This window comes from Jaculus jaculus, chromosome 1 (genome assembly GCF_020740685.1).
Source record: "Jaculus jaculus isolate mJacJac1 chromosome 1, mJacJac1.mat.Y.cur, whole genome shotgun sequence".
Classification (NCBI taxonomy): domain Eukaryota; kingdom Metazoa; phylum Chordata; class Mammalia; order Rodentia; family Dipodidae; genus Jaculus; species Jaculus jaculus.
This window is the reverse complement of record NC_059102.1, coordinates 337936491-337956826: the sequence shown is the minus strand read 5'-3', so window position 1 is coordinate 337956826 and position 20336 is coordinate 337936491. Positions and strand designations below refer to the sequence as shown.

The window sequence follows — 20336 nt, the reverse complement described above, 5'->3', positions numbered from 1 at the left end:
CCTCTAACCACTGCAAAAAGACTCGATTCATGCACCACCTTGTATATCTGTCTAGCCTCATGTGTGTACTGAAGAATCAAACTCAGATTCTTAGGCTTTACAGGCAAGTGCCTTAGCCACTAAGCAGTCTTTCTAGTTCTAGATAAAGATTTTTTTTTTTTTAAGCAATGAATGGCCGTCAATAATTTCCTTTAAGTGGTCTTCACTGGAATCCAGTTTGTCTGTTTATCTGATGACATCCTAGACTAGAGTTATTTTTCTATCTCAGCTTGTTCCCTTCCCACGCTGTCTGGTTCCTTCCTTCTCCCCATTGCCCTGAGCCTTCTTCCTTCCTTCCCCTCTCCTGCCCTCTCAAGTCTATTTATTTGTGTATTTATTTACAGACAGAGAGTGAGAGAGAGAAGAAAGAGAGAGAGGAGAGGAGGGAGAAGAGAGACGGAATGCACACGCCAGGGCCTTGTAATGCTGCAGGTGTGCTCCAGACGTATGTGCCGCTCTGTGCATTTGGCTTTATGTGGGTGCTGGGGAAATGAACGCTGGCCATCATAGTTGCAAGCAAATACCTTAACTACTGAGCCATCACTCTAGCCCCTCTCCAGTCTCAACTGCACCAGGCATGTGAAGATCTCTCTTCCCATTACCTGACTGTATCCCTTAGCTGTTTATCCTAGGAGATTCTACCTTCACAATACCTTTGCGCTCATGTCTTTCTAGTCACCTTCTTTGACAATACTGTGAGACAGATCACTGTGCTTTCTCACCTAGCTACTGGAACGATTGTTGTTGCTCCATGGCCTTCAGTTCCCATCTGTCTTGGCAAGCCCATGCTGTAAGATTCAGAGTCCTTAGTAGGCAGGAAGCAATTGTTCACATACACAGCCCAGGTTTTCTCCCATGCCTCCCCTGGGCTTCATGCTTTGGCACCTTTGTCTGCTCGCAGTTTGCTTTCCCTGCTTCTGCACGGTTGCACACCCATGCTCTCAGTCTGAATACTCTTCTCGACTACCACTTTGAACCTCAGTGTATCCATCTACAAGGAATCACTTCCTGTGTCTCATGAATCCTCAGGCCAAACTAATTCTTTGCTGCTTTGCCTTAGTCCAGCAGTTGTTACACACGTCTAGCACAGCACAAGATGTATTTGGGTGAGTTCTTAAGTCACTGCTGCAGTCAGGTTCACATTGCTGCTAGAAATCACCCAATCAAATGAAGCTTTTGGGGGAAAAAAAGTTCATTTTTGCTTACAGGCTCTAGGGAAAGCTCCATGATGGTAGCTAGAAATTATGGCATGAGAACAGAGGGTGGACATCACCCCCTGGCCAACATAAGGTGGACAGTAGCAACAGGAGAATGTGCCAAACACTGGCAGGGGGAAACTGGCTATAACACCCATAAGCCTGCCCCCAACAGTACAGCACCTGCAGCAGGAATTAATTCCCACATCTCCATCAGCTGGGAACAGCATTCAGAACACCTAAGTTTACGGGGGACACCTGGATCAAACCACCACAGTAACCAATGGATTCTTGGCAAATGAGAGCAAACAGTAAGTTTTATCATTGTCTCATCTCTTCATTCTTCAGTATGTTTAAATTCTTCACAGGATCTATGACCTGAGTCCATGTTCCAGCAACATTGATGATTATTTCTCTGGAAGTAAATATTCCTAGCAACATTCCCTGGAGACTTACTCAACATTTGTGTGTGTGTGTGTGTGTGTGTGTGTGTGTGTGTGTGTGTGTGTACACAGGTGTATTGTGTGTGCACTATTTTGGCTATATGCTTTATATTTATGTATGCCTTGTAGGATTTTTGACCTAGTAAGTGCACTATGCCAGTTCAATAGGTTCTTCTGACTACTGCAAGCAAATCTGCTGATTCAGGAGACAGGACACAGTGAATACACAGAGATGACTGAAGAAACCATCATGTTTCCTGAGTACCTACTGTTGAAAAACTAGCTTTTAAAACATGGTTCTTGGGGATCAAACTAGGGTCCTTAATACTTCCAAAGCAATTACTTTCTCAACTGAGCTGTCTCCAAGTCCCTCCCACCCCACATTTAATATACTTTACTATCATTTCACCCTTATAAGTGAGGAAGTTGAGGTTGAGCCTCTGTCTGTCCCACTCGCACAGCTAGTGGACGGCAGAGGTACGGGGACAGGGCAGCCCCTGGTTCTGATGAGCGTCACGTGTCTCCTCCTCCCGTATCCACAATCAAAGGCTGTTTCAGCACATCTCACAGAAGCTAAAGCAATTTGGTGGTGGGGGAATCACATCCATTCTTGACGGCCTTTAGTCCATGTAAGTTTCATCAATATAACTTAGGGCAGAGATAACGAATTGGGCTAGGATATCTTTGGTTGCTGCAGCTATATAAGCCCATTATTTTCTAAACTGCTATCCTGAAACAATAGCAACTGCAGCTTGGAAAATGGCAGTATCCTTAGGATGATTTGGACCCTGAAACAACAGCTACAAAAAATGTACACATTGAATTATGTACAATTATCTAACCTTTACCGTAACTACACTTTATGCTATTAGAGATTAGACATTTGTTTTAATGACTTGGCTCTCTGTAGCTAAATGTGTGGCCTCTGAATTGAAAGCAGATTTACTGGTGAACACTGTATTCTGTGGTACCAAGTGCTGTACTGTGACGTAAACAAGGGCTGAGTCCTGCTGTGACCGTCAACCTCACGTTCATGAAGACTGATCACTCTTGAGAGGTGATGAATGCTAGCTGAAAGGTGCAGTAAGTCCTCAAAGATTAAATATGGAACAGCACTTTTAAATAATATAGAGATGTGCCAAATACAAGGTGACAGCCACCACCAAGTAACATTGTAGGTCATGAATTTGTTTGGCAGAGTTAACTCCTAATAAACAGTTTGACAACAAATGCTGCCACACATTGCGTGCATGTTAACTAAAGTGTCAATAGCATTGCCCGTGCTGCTGTTACATCCTCTGCCTTAATCATGGAGAATATTTTAAGAATTGCCTCTAAAGTGGCATTTAGTTAAGATGAATCATGTAGTATTCCATTTTGTTGAATCTGACTTAAATTGTCAAGAATACCACCTTCCCCCACCCATGACACAGTTATTGCCAAGAACATGAAGCCACAGTTACTGTTCTTCTTAGTTCTGGATAGGAACTGGGTCTGGGCCCACCTGGAGTCCAGGACTCTGTTTCCTGAACTATGGCAGAATGACATGTGACAGCAGGGTCTGTGTCTGTCATACCACCAGACTTGCTGAAGTGCTGCACAGAAATGCTGCCCCGGGGGGGTGTGGTAAAAAGAAAAACAAAAGAAAACACATCTTTGTTCTCCTCACCTCATACCAAGAAATATACTGGGCTCTAAATGTATTATAAACCAAAGCAGTTATGATTTGTGTCTTGAAGTGCTTATAAGCAGTGGAGTGCGGTGGCTCACACCCATAAGCTCAGCACTTAGCAGGTAAGAGGATGGGCACGACAATAGAGAAAGCTGCAGGTCAGCCTTGCCTAACCTGGCACTCTGCCTCAAAACCAAAACCAAACCAAACCCAACAAAAGCCGCTTATAATCTAATGTGGACAGCCAAAATGAATCAAATAATACCATGCATGCATGCATGAGTACAGAATAAATTACAGGAAGTTCTTCAAAGTCACATTCAGCTCCTGTGGAGAGCTAATGTCATGTCTACACATGACACTTTTTTGTTTTTCCTTAAGGTGCTTAGAATCAAATTTAGAGCCTTGTGGATGCAAGTAACACTGAGCTACAACTTAACCCAAAATATCATTTTTTTCGTTATTGTTGTTTTTAGGGGGTAGGGTCTCACTCGAGCTCAGGCTGACTATGGAATTCAGTATGTAGTCTCAGGGTGGACTTGATTTCATGGCAATTCACATGCCTCTGCTTTCCAAATCTAGAATTAAAGGCGTGCACCACCATGCCTGGCTTTGAAATACCTACTTTTGATAGATCTGTTATAAAGAAATCTCCTTCACTGCACAAAACACAAAAGAGACTAAGAAAGGAAATTGAGAACGAGAAAGGAGAAGGCATGTGTGTGTCCTCGAACTCCCGTGGGCAGCCTGCAAGTGGACACACCACCATGCATCTTCCTCAATTCCTCCACCCCACCTCAACACATTGTTCTGGTTATCGCAATTTTGGAGGTGTTTTGTGGAGGGGAAATAGTTGAAGCTGTTTGCTTTTCATAACAAGAAACAATCTGACTGCTTCATTAGGACTTAATAATATGCTTGATGATTTCTGCCTTTTAAAATCAACCCTGATCCAGGCAGGCGAGCCAGTAGCCCTGGGAACTGTATGATGTTCTCTGTGGCAGCAATGGGTTACGGTGAGGCTAGTAGGGCATCGACAGTGGAGCAAATATAGAACATTGACTTCCAAGCTTAGTGACTGCGGGCTCTTCTGCAGAGGACATGGGCAAGGGCCCACTGATGTGGACCAGCCCTGCCATTTCTTTGCAGGGACCCTGGGGAGCTCCAGGTAGGGTGGGGTTATGATTTGGTGAATATGTGATTCCCTAAGAGGGTCTCAGGATGTCTAAAAATATCTTCCTCTTCTTTTTTGATAACTTACAAGAAATGTATTTCATGACCCCCTTATGAAAAGAGACTATAATGAATTTCTGATCTGAATGCATATATTAAATATTTGCCCTAAAATCCATGAGACCTAGGCCACCATGCATGCATGAAATCCACATTGTTTCCAGAGAACATTTTCTAGAATCCACAGTCATGGAAAAAGCAATAAAGGAGGATAATATTTAAGTTGATAAACGATGTAAACATGGCTTTATTGGGTTTCCAAATTCAAATTAAAAGAATAAATATTTCATCAGTGATACTAATTAAAGATTGGTCAAAGATTTGTCTGTGTCTCATATAGCAAACATCAATCAGAACTGAAGAAGAGAAGTAACATTTACTGGACTTCAGTTACAGAAAGAAAAGGTTGATGCTTTCCACTTCACTGTAGGGTACTTATTTAAATGTAACTTGAGGATCAAACGACAGCAGTAGTTTTCCATAAGTATGCAAGGCCGTTTCTTCCATATAAAGTCTGACCTCAAAGGAGTCATGTTTTTGGAAGTTTATATAAGCTGTTTTTCTGTGGTCATATGTGGCTAATTGTGCTTTCGGTATCTTTATTTGATAGCACTTTACTTCCTTTATTTAATTTTTTAAAAAATTTAATTTATTTATTTGCAAGCAGAGAGAGACAGAGAGAGAAGAGAGACAGAGAGATGCCAGGGCCTCTAGCCACTGCAAACAAACTTGAGACGCATATGACCCTTGTAAGTCTAGGTTACGTGGGTCCTGGAGAATCAAACCTGGGTCATTTGGCTTCACAGGCAAATGCCTTAACTGCTAAGCCATCTCTCCAGCCCAGCACCTTACTTCTTAAAGCAATTTAAAAATAGATTGCAAAGCCAGGGGTGTTGGTGCATACTTGTAATACCAGCACTTGAGGGGTAAAAGCGGGGAGATCACAAGTTAAAGAGCAGCCTTGGCTACATAAAAGACCTAGGCTAGCCTGGGTTACACAAGATCCTATCTCAAAAAGAATGATATTCCAAGAACTATACTGTTCACTCAGGCCATCATCATGTTATCATTATTGCCTCCTTTCTTTGCGCATGTGCGTGGGCATTTGTGTTTGAGTTCTTATGTTTATGTGGAGGCCAGAGATCAGGGCACATGTCTTTTTCAATTGAAACAGGATTTCTCCCCCAACCTAGAGTTCACCAATTCCGTTAGAAAAGCCAGCAGCAAGCCCAGTTATCTTCTGGTGTCCACTTCCCCAGTGTTGTGATACAGTCACAGCTTCCACATGGATGTGAGGGATCTGAATTCAGCCCTTCACATTTGGGTGGCAAGCACTTTGCCCTAGCCCTAATGCCATGGTTCTTTTCCATTTTAGACCTTTCTACAGGTTACTAGATGTAAAATTTTGGATAAAATAGTTTTTAACCTCAAAAGTAAAAACAGAGAAGAAAGCAACAATAAAGTTGTGGTCATAGCTGGTGTCCTCTGTGCATCATATGAGAGCATTCTGCAGATATAGTCATGGGTCTGATGTTCCAAATGTGAGCAAGCATGTATGTGTACACATATAGCGTGTGCTATGAAATCCTTCCACTGCTACATCCTTTGGATTTCAAAACTTGTAAATTTCCATAAAGTGTGGCTCCTTTTCCCATGTCCCCAAGTATAAAGCCTCTTCTAGATTCCACATATATTCACTTTGAAAATTAGGCGGATGCCAATGTGTTCTTGCCTGCCTGCATAACAAGTATGAATAGGTGACGTGGAGATTTTTGTGGCCAGACCCATTCCAGTGTCAGTCTTGGCACCCGGCTTGTTTGCTGTCTAACTGCTCACTTTTCTCAAGGCCGGGGCCATGGTGGTGCGTGGGGCAGGGGTAAGTATTCAGATACAAGCATCCTTTGCCCTGTCAAAGCTTGTGTGTGCTTGGTATAGAAGGGAGGGTTCCTGTATCCTTTGCAGGTGACATGCTTTCATGAATGTCGTCATCTTTTGCACTTTCCTTAAGAAAATAAAACCAATATATATTTAGTTGCTGTTGCAGTACAAGAATCTCAGAAAGTTCTCTGAGAACAGCCTGTTTCAGAGATTCCCCAAAACATTTACATTTCAATCTATAGGTTTATCTGATGAGAAATTACCTTTATATACACTCAAGTGGAAAGATTTGTGACACCTTCTCCCTCCACCCCCAAGTGGTGCTGTGCATGTATGTAGACCCACTTCTCCTTGGAGCTGTTTTGCTGACAGAAACATGAATCTGTGAAGTTAGAGCAATCCTCAGCCTGACCTATGCATGCAGTTCCCACTCTGTCGTTTTTGTATGTAAGTGTTACATGCCAGGTACATTAAAATCCACATTTAAATTTCAAATGAGTTAAATACACCAATACTTTCAAATAAAGAACTGATTTTGTTCCTCTCATGTTATATTAATATTAATATTATGGAATCTGCTGTACCCTGGCGTTCCTTGCCTCCTATCTGATAATTGGGTTGGGGGAGAGTATGGAGGGTCATCTTGTTTAGCTTATCTCTGCAAGAGAAAGAGTGGCCAATAATAAAGAGAAGTGGCAATAAAATGGTAGCAAAAAATTGAAAAGAAGATTTAATCTCTGACCAATTTGAAACATATCCCAGAGAATCCGTAGAGAAAAAGATAAAGTGTGACTATGAGTAAGTTAACTAAACACATTACGCTCTGTGAGAGCAAATGGAGTTAGTCCATTGTACATGTTTAATTTCCTATTAGTCTCTGGCGTTTACTACCACATCTGAGTTGGGGCATCAGTAAATTCAGTTAAATACAGTGCATTGTCTAAACATATCACAGCTCCAATCAGTCACCCTGGCGGCTGATAAGAAGCCTCTTGTATTATTGAATCTACAATGGGGAGGCTCTGCAGGCACCAAGATAACAGCCAGGTATTTCTTGTTTAAGTATGGGGTGAAGAAAGGAAGCTTTTGGCTGGTTCTGCTGGTCCAGCTCTGACATTTATCACTGCTCTCTGATTTGCTTTGAGCTGGTGATGTGATTTCACTTTTTTGTTGTTGTTGTTATTTTTTTAACCCCCTTTTGCACATATTATATTTTTTTTCTTCAGTTTTTATTTAAGCTGTGAATCAAAGAGAAGGGAATTAGGGCAATAGAATGTTGCCACCAGGCCAAAATCAGCTTCCCTCTTAACTGTGGAGATCTTAAAGGCTGTATTGGAAAGTTCTTTTATTTTCTCTTTCAGCTCTCTCTTTCTTGATTGTTGCTTTTTGTGTAGGCCAGGCATATAAGGATGAAACCCAGTCTTTACTTTTTCTTTGCCATAGTTTCATTGAAATTCTTATAGAGTTTCTCCACTGACTAGTCCTCATGAAACAAATTGTTTTGGCTCCAGCCAACCCGAGGGCATATCTATTCACAAATGCCATTCTCCATGTCCCACATACAATTTTCCTGTCTTAGCGTTATTTATTTAATCTTGCATAATTATATTACACCAGTCTCTTTAGTGCTAGTACGAATACAAATATCCTTCTATTGTAGTGGGATGTAGATGGTTGAGGGTAAGTCCATAAACTCCAAACCTGAGTTCCTTACTGTTTTTAACAAAGAATTGGAATAAACAGCCTGAGAAGGGTAGTTCATTAACTATTACATTTATTTAAGGGGAGGGTAAAAGAGAATGTGTGAACCAAGGAAAGGGGAATGGATGTGTGGTCTGCAAGCCCATGTGAGAATTGAGCATGGTCCTGGTAGGGGAGGGAAGTAACAAGTGTTTTCTCAAAAGGCTTGCTCTTAAAATTAAATTGGATTTAGGAAAGGAAAGAAAAGCAAAGTACAGAGAGCTCCTGCCATATGGAAAGCAAGAGGTGGGTAAAGAGTCTCTGTGGGAGTAGGGGTCGGGGTCCATCCTCCCACCTCAGCCTAGCAGGCCTGCCATAAGGGTGACTCTCCCAGAGCAGGGGCCTGGAAGTTCAGAAAAGGTGAAAAGCCAAAAAGATGCCTTGCCCACCCTGTAAGAATATATTTATAATCTCATTGCAGTGGACTCTACCTTCAGGCTCAGGTGAATCTAAAAGACAGAGATGGGGGGGGGGATGGAGAGAGAGGAGAGAGAGAGACCTGATTGGTCTGGGCTGGGGGCAGGCTCAAGAGCAGGGTGCGAGCTGATATTACAGGCTGGATCTGACTCTGAAGCAGGCAGGTGCTCTTAAGTATTTTGATTTCCTCTTTTGGGCCCAACCCTATCTAATTCCCCCTCACTATCTTTACTTTTAGATATAATTGCTATTTTATCTTTTAAATTCTCTTTTCCCCAAAGAAATGTTAGCTATTCTTATTCCCATGAGATAGTTCCTTATCATTTTCTAACCTGTGAGTCCAATCCTAGACGATGTGTTCTGTGAAGAGCTCAGTGTTGCCTATTTCACACTCTTTTTTTTTTTTTAGTAGAATGATTGATCATCTTTGGAAAACTGCTCCATATGTTTAGGGTTCACACATTTGTGAAGTGCAGATCACATTGCTGTCCTGTGACTTCATGAGTTTACATTTCCTCTTTTCCAAACAGATGTTTACCACAGCTGCTGTGTGTTTAGTAAATTGGATCACATGCCATAGTTCTGCGTCCATACAACACAGTTGCTTCTATCAAAAATATGAATAAAATATAATAGAACAAGAAAACTAGACTCTTCTTTAAGTCCCAATTTACTCTCTTTCTTAGTTCTTGGTTTCATCCTATTGTGCTAGGGATTGAACCCAGGGTTCATGCATGCTAAACCTGGGAAGTACTGCTAAGCCATACCTCTAGCTCCGTTGGTTACATTTTTTTCTTTTGTTTGATTATTTTCAGTATTATACCCTTTATTGAAAATACACAGGTTTGTCTCCCTCAAGTAAAGCAACCCTCTCACTCCTTCCTTTATCTGCCCACCTACAAGCCCTCAATCCAAACAGTTGACTATGTTTCAGTGTATCCACATAGAAATTCCACATCCCACATAGAAATTCTACTGTCTACTGGGTGATACATGGTGATATTGTATTTTAAGTTACAAAGTTCAAATATCAGTGCTGAGATTACGGAATAACAGATAAATATTTTAGGTGCTGGTAAAGTGTGAGAAATAATTTAAACATGGGGATGAGGGGTGAATACTGGGGTTTAGGTTATTAGATGTGATAACCTGCCAAGTTCTAATGTCGTTAGTGTGCATTCAGAGGTAGATTCCTGTGATGAAGAGATGAGGTTGTTGATCCAGCTAAAAGGCCTCACCAGAACTGTGAAGCCTTTGACTTGATCTGAGCCTGTCTTTCTTTGGAAAGAAGGATCTCGGACTTCAGGCAGGAACAGGGAGAAGGGATTTGATATTCTCTTCCTCTCCTATGCCACCTCAAAGATTTTCCCTTTAAGGAAAGTAGGCAGGATTGTGCCAAGGAGCCCCAGCTCTAAGGAGATAGAGACAAGAAGATGGTGAGTTCTAGGCAACCTGGATATAGAGGAGCCACAGAGTGATACATAAATAAATGTATAAATACACAAGTGAACATATAAAACTCATTGCCCTTGCACAGGCAGCTGGAGAAGTCCCTAGCTCTTTTTGGAACTCTCAGATCAAGCATCCTTAAGCAGGTGGAAGGAGACAAAGCACCATCACTGAGGCCCTTCTCAGAGTTTGGAGGCTCAGCCCAACATGGGCTCTCCACTCCTGATTCCCCATAGCACACTTCCTGTGGTCCCCATAGTGCCCAATGGCAGTAAGTGTGCAGGTAAAATCCCTGTTCTGATTTTTGCACTTGAAGTTTTCTAACACTATTTATCATGTGAATATACATATGAGAGAGAAAGAGAGTTTCTTCTAATGTCACATCTCCATATTTCCTCACCGGATGGCAGAATATTTGACTGGCGCGTTTTGGCATATATTTAACAACTTACATGTATATGGTCATGTGTGTTTTATCTGGGAACCCTAGTTTATAGAATAGGTTTAAAATTACTGAAATCATGGAATGATTGCAGTTTGAATTTCACTTCTTATGTAAGCTGGAAACCTCAACTAATTTTCAGTGAATGGGTCAGTCTTTTGTAGAATTATTACAAGGCCCTTAGTGGTCCACAATATCTTCTGCTCGTGGAGATTAAACAGAAATATTCCATCACACAGTTCAGCAAAAGGCAGATGGATCAACTTGTAGCAAATATTTGCAAAGTACTTCAGTGGAAATTAGGGTCAGTTCCTAGATTATATCAATCTTTTGGAAAATGGATGAGTAAAATGAGTTCTGGAAATATGTTGAGTTTTGAATTTTATTTTATCAAGCAAATGATCTCAGTGTTAATAATGAAAACATTTATGATGATTAAATGATATTTTAAAAAAATTTTATTAACATTTTCCATGATTATAAAATATATCCCATGGTAATTCCCTCCTCTCCCCCTGACAATTTCCCCCTTGAAATTCCATTCTCCACCATATCCCCTCCCCATCTCAATCATTCTACTTACATATATACAATACCAACCTATTAAGTACCCACCTCCCTTCCTTTCTCTTCCTTTTATATCTCCTTTTTAACTTACTGGCCTCTGCTACTAAGTATTTTCCTTCTTACACAGAAGCCCAATCATCTGCAGCTAGGATCCACATATGAGGGAGAACATGTGGTGCTTGGCTTTCTGGGCCTGTGTTACCTCACTTAGTATAATCTTTTCCAGATCTATCCATTTTTTCTGCAAATTTCATAACTTCATTTTTCTTTGCTGAGTAGAATTCCATTGTATAAATGTGCCACATCTTCATTATCCACTCATCAGTTGAGGGACATCTAGGCTGGTTCCATTTCCCAGCTATTACAAATTGAGCAGCAATAAACATGGTTGAGCACGTACTTCTAAGGAAATGAGATGATTCCTTCAGATATATGCCTAGGAGTGATATAGCTGGGTCATATGGTAGATTAACTTTTAGCTGTTTTAGGAACCTCCACACTGATTTCCACAATGGCTGGACCAGATTGCATTCCCACCAGCAGTGTAGAAGGGTCCTTTTTTGTCACATCCCCGCCAACATTTATGATCATTTGTTTTCATGATGGTGGCCAATCTGACAGGAGTGAGATGGAATCTCAATGTAGTTTTAATCTGCATTTCCCTGATGACTAGTGACGAAGAACACTTTTTTAGATGGTTATATGCCATTTGTATTTTTTCCTTTGAGAATGCTCTATTTAGCTCCATAGCCCATTAAATGATATTTTAAAGCTATATATATTTCCTTTATAATATTATTTCTATACATTATTAGTGATTAAAATGATATTTTGTGTAATAGTAAGTACAAAATCAAGAAAGTTATTATGGTTTTTCTTATGAGTGTACATGGAAGGTAATTTCAGTAACTCAGGTATGAAGATAATACTTTATGGTCTCTGTTACGATTTTGTTATCCACAGCAACAAAATTAAACAGAGCATCTCCACCTACTGCCCTCCTGGTGTTGTATGCAGTTTAGTACTGAAAATGTGTGTTATCTTTATTTTCTTTATGCACACAGTGAAAACAATGGGTGAGTAATAATTTTACAACAAAATTAACTTGCATTAACATGTATTTTGCTGCACCTTGAACACGTGCAAGATCATTACAGCATTGTTATACAGTGAGCATGTCCTCTGCCACTTCACTGAATTGCAATCTCGGGAAAAAACAAACAAACAAACAAAAAACAAACAAGCAAACAAAACAACAGATCATATATTCCAAATGTTAGAGAAATTCTTAGGTAATTTCTGAATGACCTCTTTAGATCATCTTTACATTGCACTGGATATATTTGGGGACATTTTCCTGGACCCTGCCATCCAGGGAGGCCTGGTGTAAAAATGATCTTTTTCAGGTCAGACTGTGGATTATGGATATATCCACTCTGGTTATTTTTTTTTTACGTGATTGAAAAATATTTTTAAACAATCATTTCATTTTATTTAAGAGAGAGAGAGAGGAGAGAGAGAGAAAGAGTGAGAATGAGCATGCTAGAACCTCTAGCTACTGCAAACGAACTCCAGGTGCATGCGCCAAGTGCATCTGGCTTATGTGGGTACTGGTGAATGAAACCTGGGCACTTAGGCTTTGTAGGAAAGTACGTTACCTATAAGCTATCTGTCCAGCCGTTCCTCTATGACTACTAGTAACTTTTATAGTTGGGCTATATTCCAAATTCCTTATCACTGTTTTACCATTTGAAACACACAAAGAGATGCCATGTGCCTGATATTGAGGAATATTTTCTTTCATCAGCAAAAATTTGTTTTTTTGGTATAATATTTCATCCCAAAAGTTGGGCATGGATCTGGAGTCACAGAGCCTTTCAGCTTATAAGAAGGCGGGGTGTGTGAGCATTTAGCCTCCTGTGATAATCACCACAGACGTGAACTCTTCGTTGTTAGACTAGCTTTAAAACAGTTATTAATTAGAAACTCTGTTGTATGGTCAAGACATGTGCTGGTCCCTTCCCTTTCTCCACACCACCATTCCACTGAATCCCTCCTCAGTGGGGATACTGGTATTCACCCAAGGGGATATGAGTAAGACTCTTAAATACAGTATGGCCAGTTACTGCACATGACTCCCACTTGGATCTCTATAAATTTCCTGCAAATGTTAAAAGTTGTGTTCAGATGAAACTTCCTTAGGTAGTGTGGAAAATTGTTTTAGCGGTATTTCAAATAATCACTGTACTTGACTGTGAAGAATATAAGCAGAACACTGAAGGACTAGGATTTATTCAAGCAGTTTTGTATATTATTAAGCCATGCATGTTCTAGTCATGTGACCTTGGAGTAGTCATTTATTTTGAGGCTTGCTTTAGCAGATGTAGTTGGTTATTATGAATATGGCCAAAGTCCTGTTTTGGTCTTAAGGGTTTTGAAAAGGATTTTTGTTTTTTAAAGCTATGTAGGGTACAATTAAAAAAAAAAAATCTGGGGCTGGAGAGATGGCTTAGCGGTTAAGCGCTTGCCTGTGAAGCCTAAGGACCCCGGTTCGAGGCTCGGTTCCCCAGGTCCCACGTTATCCAGATGCACAAGGGGGTGCACGCGTCTGGAGTTCGTTTGCAGAGGCTGGAAGCCCTGGCGCGCCCATTCTCTCTCTCTCCCTCTATCTGTCTTTCTCTCTGTGTCTGTCGCTCTCAAATAAATAAATAAAAAAAATTAAAGAAAAAATCTGGAATTGTGTAAAATGTGCTTTGTAGATAATGAACACTAGCTGCGGAGCTGTAGAACCTAGTATTTGTCTGGCCCCAGTGCAGCCACTTCCTCCAGAATTTCTATTTCCCCTTCTGAATTGTGGGCAATATTTTCTTCCTCCTGTTGTGATAATTAATGAAAGCCTGTATCAACTTGTAAACCGGAAGGGGGTGGACACAAGAGGTGCCTCAGGACGCAGAAGCAGAATACTGAGCAATAATAATTTGCACTGAATGTAAAAACCCCAAACCTATCACTTTCCTGCCTGGAATAAAAGCATTCTTTGTTTATTCTCTTGAAGTCGCCCTTTTCTGTCAGCACCAAAACAGTGTACAATAATGCAGGCTTCTCAGTTAATATTTTAAGTAATGTATCTATTACAGTGGCTTCGTGTGTGTTCCTCACAGTTTTGGCCCAGTTTTCCCAGGGAGTCTCCTACCTCCACGCTTGCTCACAGCGCCCTCTCTGGTGACTCAGAGGAGTCTCTGGAAGTCTGCAGAGGGCGCATGCTGGAGTCCTGGGCGCTGGCTGATGACCAGGGCCCCTTCACAGGGAGTCCCTTTCAACCAGCCCAAGCCCTGGCCCAGGCCCACCTGGCGCTCTGGGCAGCCTCCAGGGCCTATAAGCCAGGGCCAGTAGCAAGAGCAAATCTCACTGGCTGCTTCCCCTGTCAGCTCCCGAGGTTTCTGCGAAGCCTTAATAAACTGTAGAAACCAAATCTTACAGAACTGGGGAAAACACAGAAAGGCGTGCCCTCCCTCATAACTTGATGGACTATTTATCTTCAGAATTCTGTGATCAGAAGGGAAGACTGGGGAAGTCCACATTCAGGAAGCAGAAAGAACCCTGACAATGACCACAGGTCAGCCAAGTTTGCTGTGACCTGCTTGTCAGCCACTCTCTCTTCGCTGACACCCTTGTTGTACATGTATTTTAAACCCAGTAAAGATTCTAGTAAAAAATAATATGATCTGTAGTCTGAAGTTCTTTTATAGAACTTACTTGGGATGCATATAATAATCTGAAAATCACTAATGTGTACAGATAGATAGAGGTAGAGATACAGATGCAGATAGAATAGATAGATAGATAGATAGATAGATAGATGGATGGATGGATGGATGGATGGATGGAAAGATAGATAGATCGATAGGAGATAGATATTTAAATTCTGGCCCTTATCTTTAAGAAAATAAGATGTAGTTGTTTACTTATTTTTTTGATGTCTGTGTGCACACATATGTTTGCATTTGTGGTATAAATATGCATATGCTGCACATGTATACAAACACCAGAAGACACCAGTGACCTCCTGAATCATTTTTCTACCTTATTTCTTGGACATAGGGTTCTCACTGAACTCAAAGCTCCTGCTATTGAGACTGGCTGACAAGTGAGACCCAGAAACCTGCCTGACTCTGCTGCTGTCCATACTGAGGTTACACACACACATGGCCACAGCTGTCTTTTTTGTGGGTGCCAGGGATTGATCTCAGATCCTCATGCTTGCACAGCCATCTCCTCAAACCTGTTCTGTTAAGTTCATAAAAACACAGAGGGTGTAGAGCTCCCCTTTATCCTCTTTCCTTTTGTAGCCATGGCCTCCTGTCTCCTCAGCCTTTCCCAATGTCAACATCCCCAGAGAAGTATTCTTGAATACCCTTGTCCCCTAAGACATATAGTTTGCTTTGGGATTCATTGTGATATGAGATGGGACATTCTGTGGCATTCACATAAGGGACTGTGACACACGTCCCCATTATAGTATACTCAGAATGCTTTTGCTTGTCTAATGGTGCACAGGCTGCCTGTGCATCCTCCCTACCCCAGCCCTGTTCTAAAGTAGATTAAAAAAATAAATAAATAAAGTACCAAAATTTCAACTTAATGGTTGCTTGTTTTCCTCATAGACTGCTTCTGTCTCCTGGGGAAGGCAGGGCCTCTGGAAGCATTCTTTCCCATTCGTGGGTTTGTTAACAGACCCTTACTCTGTGTAACTTCCTAACCCCTCTACCAAGAGCAGCTCCAGCTCCAGGTCCAGCTTCAGCTCCAGCAGTCTAATTAACAGGGAATTACTTGTGTTATTTTGGTATACTGATTATAGGCAAACCCCGAGGAAAGTCCATTGGTATCCCAAGAGATTTCTGTGTTAAAAATGTATAGGGTACCTTGTTCTTTTCTTTCTTTCTTTTCTTTTTTTCTCCCTCGGCTAATTCTCCTCCTCCATGAACTCCAGATAAGCAGCAGGCTTGAGTCAGATTTCATTACTATCACGCACTCCTCATGGTCATCTTTTAATATTTGAAAGGATCATTTGTTAACTGGAAATGGTCAATTTTTTTCCTTTGGCTTTTGAAATATAATTTTCAATTTTTAATTTGATTCATTTAGATGAAATCATTAATCAGGGTTGAAACTGAGTTAATTTTCTGGAAAATAAATGAGGTTGTTAGAGTGAACATTATTAAGTGGGCTCTTTGTAAGAATGGGATAATAGCTGGAAATATGGAAGACTTAGAGAACTGTAACACTGGGGCAAAAGTCGAGAGGATTTTATTTCCTTATTAAGTGAAATAATTTATTTTAAAAATTAGATTGGAGGATTTTCAGCATTAAGCATTAAAAACACCCCATTAATTATATTGGAAATGGTAAATAGTAAAGACTCAAGATATTCTAAGGAAAGTACACAAATAGTTCTCTTTCCTTTCTCTTTCTCTGATACACTTTCACTATCTCTCCCTCCCCGTGCCTTCCCCTCTTTCTTTCTTTTATGTCTTCCTTTCTTCCCTTTTATACTAATCCTCCTCCCTCCCCGTGCCTTCCCCTCTTTCTTTCTTTTATGTCTTCCTTTCTTCCTTTTTATACTAATCCTCCTCACATTCTTTCTGGTGGGGCTGTTGGGGATCCAGTGAAAGGCAGTACACATGGCATGCTAGGTAAATGCCTTACCACCACCGAGTGACACCGCCAGCCTGCAGTTTTCTTTCTAATTCTGAAATGTTAAGACACATAATTTCTGATGTGGCTTTTCCTTTTTAAAAACATCTTATAAACCAATTGGACTAAAAACTAAATCTTATGTTTTTTGAAGTTACTTAATTAACTAATTAATTAATTAATTAATTTAGAGATAGAATCTCGCTTTATCCCAGGCTGACCTGGAATTCACTCTATTGCCTGAGGCTGGTCTTGAACTCAAGATAATCCTCCAATTTTAGCTTTCTAAAGTACTAGAATTATAGATATGAACCAGGCATTTATTTCTCTTTAAAAGTTATCAAAACTTACCCTTGTGGTTTTAGAAAACAAAAGATATTCTGGTGAGTATCTGAACTTGTACTTTTAGTTCCCCACTACTTCCTCACTCATGTTTTACACCTCATTTTCTTCTATACTCACCATTTTATTCTAACTCTTACACTCATTTGTCACTATTTTTTTTTTAATTTTGACTATTGCATTTAGATATGTCCACATTATATTATCCCTTAATTAGTTTTAATGCTTTGGGTATCAGGCCTATGAATTCATTATATTGTGTACTCTATTCTCTGTGCATAGTTGGAATTCAGTTAATTCTTTCTGATTAATCCAGGTACAAAAATGTGGGAAAATGATGGAACTTTTCCTGTAGCTTGGAAGACCATATCAGTCCTGTTTCCCGTGCTAATCTATATCAGATCTGAGCCACTATGGAGCAAAGAATGTCTCACCAACTTTCTTGTCAGACACAGCATGAATTTAAGATGAAAAAATGCCCTTCCCACAAAAACTTGGGCTGGAAAGATTGCTTAGTGGTTAAAACACTTGCGTAGAAATCCAAAGGATCCAGGTTCAATTCTCCTGGACCCATGTGAGCCAGATACACAAGGTAGAACATGCATCTGAAGCTCACTTGCAGCAACTGAAGGCCCTGGTATGCCCATTCTCTCTCTCTCTCGTTCAAATAAATAAAACTTTAAAAATTAAAAATTTAAATTAAAAAATTAATTATTAAAAATTAAAAAATAGGGCTAGAGAGATGGCTTAGCGGTTAAGTGCTTACTTGTGAAGCCTAAGGACCTTGGTTCAAGGACCCATGTTAGCCAGATGCACAAGGGGGCACACACATCTGGAGTTTTTTGCAGTGGCTGGAGGCCCTGGTGCACCCATTCTCTCTGTCACTCTCTCTCTGCCTGTTTCTCTCTCTGTTGCTATTAAATAAATAAATATATATAAAACAAATTTAAAAAAAAACTTAAAAATTAAATAAAAAGCTCTGAGATTTCAGCAGACATGGTGCTACATCAGGTTGCAGTTTTAGGAAGAATTTCAGTACACTGGAGAATTCACTATCTTGTGGCATTTTTATATAATCAACTTTTTCTAGATTTGTACTTTAGTGTTATATGTAAAAATGTATCCAGTCATGCAGCTGAGGAGAACTTTGTATGCGTGTATGTGCGTGTGTGTGTGTGTGTTCACAGGTGTGATTGTTCATGTATGCATGCATGTATGTGGGAGGCAGAGGGCAGCCTCAGGTGCTGCTGCTCTCTGGTGCCATCTGGTTTTCTGAAGCAGAGTCTCTCACTGGCCAATGATAGACTAGCTAACCAGCAAGACCCGGGGATCCACATGTCCTGCCTCCCCAGCCCTGGCATTACAGGTATGACCATCTCACACCCACCATTGTTTCCTGAGCTCTAAGGATTGATCTAAGGTCCTCGTACTTACAGAGCAAAGGCTTGACTAACTGAACTGTATCCTCAGCTCTTGATGAGACTTTCACTGGCATTTTCTTCAGTGGCATTTTATGTATTGGTATGAGAAGCATGATCAGTTTGGCCCCCATGTTCCAGGATAAAGTACCTAAGGCTTCCTTGCAAGCATAATTCATAACATGGGTTTTTCCAGTTGCAATTTTTTATTCTGCTCCTATAAAACATATAACTGAAGTATTACATTGAAATGGTAGCTTTTAGGTGTTGGAAGATGGCTCAGTGGGTAAAAGTGCTTATTATGCAAGCTGAGACCAGAGTTCAGGACTCCAGAACTCACATTGAGCCAGGTCCAGTGGCTCACACATCTGCAATCTTGAGAAATGGAAACCGGAGACTCCTGAAGCTCACAGGCCAGCTATGCTGTCACTTGTAGCAGCAAGCAACAAGAGAGACCCTCTCTGAAACTCAATGAGAACTGTCATCCTGAGGTTGTCCTGTGACCTGCACATGTCCATCTGTGCGCACATGCACACACACAAGCACACACCCCAAAAAGGAGAAGGAACACTGACTCTTAGAAGTCAACATAGTATCCTTTGCCTTTGGCTTTAGTGAGTCAACATGTGATGTGTTTGTAGCAATGTCTGATTCACAGTCCACATCTTCTCAAAGTTAAATGTTATTACATGCATAATATATACATGTAAGGGTAGTGTGTGTGAAGATGGAAGTTCATATGAATGTCTCTCCACACTGTCACTTGACTGAAGTTCTTTCTATGACACAAACCTGATGTAGTCTACTTACTAACTCTACCTTTTAACTTGTTGATGTCTCTTCAAGCATTCTGAGCAAAAGCTTCCAGTTTCTTCTTTGGTTTGTTAGGATCTGTAGGACTAGGTCCCTTTGTACATTTCAAGACTATAGCTTGTCAATTCACAATAGTTGCATCCCTGATTCAACACTGTCCAGTATATATTTCTAGAGCAATAAAAATATTCCAGAGCTATACAGAGCCTTATGGTAGCTACTAGCCCTCTATGACTAAAGGACATCTGAAATACAGCCAGTGTCACCAAGAAAGATCATTCATAAATTTATTTTATTTTAACCTATTAGCATTATTATAAATGATGAACAGCACAGTTTCAGTTTTTCCTGTTTCTTTTGCTTCTTTGTCACAATTATTGTCTATGACCAAAATTCCCTGTAACTCATTTTATTTATTTATTTATTTATTTATTTATTTATTTATTTATTTATTTATTTAACAGAGAAAGAGGGAGAGAAAGAGAGAGAGAGAGAGGGAGAGAGTGAGAGAAAGAGAAAGAGAATGGGTGTGCCAGGGCCTCCAACCACTGCAAATGAACTCCAAATGCATGGGCCCCCTTGTGCATCTGGCTAACATGGGTTCTAGGGTATCAAACTAGGGTCCTTTTGCTTTGCAGGCAAACACCTTAATGGCTAAGTCATCCCTCCTGCCCCCTGTAACTCATGTCTATGAGCACCAGCCTCAAAGCTTTATACCTTGATGCCCAAGTACCTTGATACCCCAGAAAGAGTCATATTTCCTACCTTATGCTTGTTGAAGATCTGGTGTGTGCCTTTATGAAAAAGCAAGCATTATAGAGATGCAATTGTGTATCTGTGGACCTGCCTGGCCACTGGTCCTGAGTAAAACTCTGGCATCTCCCTGTGCTTATGACAAAAACAAACATAACAAGCACTTCGTATGTATTTTAGTAAATCAAATGAATATAGGGAGGTCAAAAAATAAAAGTAGTTCCTGTCAGATGGAATAGA

The 20336-nt window shown here is 40.5% G+C and overlaps 1 protein-coding gene across 6 annotated transcripts in view; it reads left to right on the top strand.

Annotated features, from left to right (window-relative positions):
• Esrrg (estrogen related receptor gamma) overlaps positions 1 to 20336 on the top strand; it is a 606145-nt gene that overhangs the window by 492181 nt on the left and 93628 nt on the right. The gene's annotated exons all lie outside the window — the stretch shown is intronic.